At 44.9% G+C, this 2,370-nt stretch overlaps 1 long non-coding RNA gene across 1 annotated transcript in view; it reads left to right on the plus strand.

Moving 5' to 3' along the window:
- Positions 1–2,370, plus strand: part of LOC123745747 (uncharacterized) — a 230,530-nt gene that overhangs the window by 164,356 nt on the left and 63,804 nt on the right. The window lies entirely within an intron of this gene.

Here is a 2,370-nt window from a genome sequence, read left to right on the forward strand (position 1 = left end):
CGGGAGGCGGGACCAAAGAGCCAAAGCTCAACCCCCGCAAGCACAAATAGGTGAGTACAAATAGGTGAGTACACACACACACCTCTACCTCTGGTAGAAGTAGGTAGAAGTAGAAGATAACTTATCCAAGTATGGGACTGGAAGGTAAAAGATTAAACTACGGAAGAGGAAAATATGACGAGATGAGGAACTTCCTAATGGGAATACCATGGGAATCAGAACTAAAAGAAAAGACAGTACAGGATATGATGGGTTATGTCACCCAGAAGTGCCAAGAAGCTGCAGACAGGTTTATCCCGGCCCAAAAAGAGAAAAATGAAATCATTTTTCCATCAAAAATGGAAAGCAGCAGCAGAATCCATGGTTCAACCAGGAATGTAAGGTAGCGAAGCAATTGAGCAAAAAAACACTGGAGAAACTACAGAAATAACAGAACACCAGAGAGCAGGGAGAGATACCAGAGGGCCAGGAATGAGTACCTCAGAGTGAGGAGGAGAAGCAGAGAGACAGTATGAAAATGACATCGCGAGTAAAGCCAAGACCCAACCAAAGCTGCTCCACAGCCACATCAGGAGGAAAACAGCAGTGGACGAACAAGTGATGAAGTTGAGAAAGAACAGATACACAGGAAAGAACAGATACACAGATAATGACAAGGAAGTGTGTGAAGAACTCAACAAGAGATTCCAGGAGGTGTTCACAATGGAGCAAGGAGAAGCCCCTGCACTTAGAGAGGAGGCAAACCAAACAACCTTGGAGGAATTTGACCTTCACCAGTGATGAGGTCAAAAGGAATCTGTTGGAGCTGAATGTGACAAAAGCTGTTGGGCCTGACAAAATCTCACCATGGATACTAAAAGAATGTGCAGAGGCATTGAGCGTGCCACTCTCGATGGTGTATAACAGGTCACTGGAAACAGGAGACCTACCGGAAAGTTGGAAGACAGCTAATGTAGTCCCAATATACAAAAAGGGTGATAGGCAAGAGGCACTGAACTACAGAACAGTTTCCCTAACTTGTATACCATTCAAGGTGATAGAGAAAATCGCGAAGGAAAAGGCTCGTAGAGCATCTGGAGGGAAATAGCTTTGTAACTCACCACCAACATGGGTTCAGAGATGGTAAATCGTACCTCACAGGTTTAATAGAATTCTATGACTAAGCAACACAAATTAGGCAAGAAAGAGAAGGGTGGGCAGGCTGCATTTTCTTGGACTGTCAGTAAGCCTTTGACACAGTACATTACAAAAGGCTGTCACAAAAGTTAGGAGCAACAGGCAGGAGTGAAAGGTAAGGTGCTCCAGTGGATAAGGGAGCATCTTAAGCAACAGGAAACAGCGAGTAACGGTGAGGGAGGAGACATCAGAGTGGCGAGATAGTCACCTAGCGGATTCCACAGGGTTCTGTACTCGGACCCATCCTGTTTCTAATATATGTAAACGACCTTCCGGAGGGTATAGACTTATTCCTCTCTATGTCTGCTGATGATGCAAAAATTATGAGAAGACTCAAGACAGATGGAGATAGACAAAGACTACAGGATGACCTGGACAAACTGAAGGAATGATCTAGAAAATGGCTACTAAAGTTCAACTCAGGAATGAGTACAGTAATGAAATTAGGCGAAGGGAGCAGGAGGCTGAGCACAAGGTATCATCTGGGAGGTGAAATCCTGCAAGAGTCAAACAGAGAGAAAGATCTGAGGGTTGATATCACACCGAACCTGTCCCAGAGGCCCACATCAAAAGGATATCATCAGCGGCATATGCTAGATTGACCAATATAAGAACTGCCTTTAGAAACTTGTGTAAGGAATCGTTCAGGATCTTGTATACCACGTACGTCAGACCAGTCCTGGAGTATGCAGCTCCAACCTGGAATCCATACCTAGTTAAACACAAGACAAATTTATAGAACATTCAGAAGTATGCCACTAGACTAGTCCTGGAACTGAGAGGTATAAACTACGAGGAAAGGCTAAGGAAGCCGGACCTCACATCCCTAGAAAACAGAAGAGTAAGGGGAGACATGATAACCACCTACAAAATTCTCTGAGGAATTGGCAGGGTGGACAAAGACAAACTCTTTAGCACGGTTGGAACACGAACAAGGGAACACAAGTGGAAACTGAGTGCCCAAATGAGCTACAGAGTCATTAGAAATATTTTTTTCAGTGTCAGAGTAGTTAACAGATGGAATGCACTAGGCAGTGATGTGGTGGAGGCTGACTCCATACACAGTTTCAAATGTAGATATGATAGAACCCAATAGGCTCAGGACCCTGTACACCAGTTGATTGACAGTTGAGAGGCGGGACCAAAGAGCCAGAGCACAGCCCCCCCCCCCGCAAGCACAAATAGGCGAGTACA

Source organism: Procambarus clarkii, chromosome 88, assembly GCF_040958095.1.
Source record: "Procambarus clarkii isolate CNS0578487 chromosome 88, FALCON_Pclarkii_2.0, whole genome shotgun sequence".
Taxonomy (NCBI): Eukaryota; Metazoa; Arthropoda; class Malacostraca; order Decapoda; family Cambaridae; genus Procambarus; species Procambarus clarkii.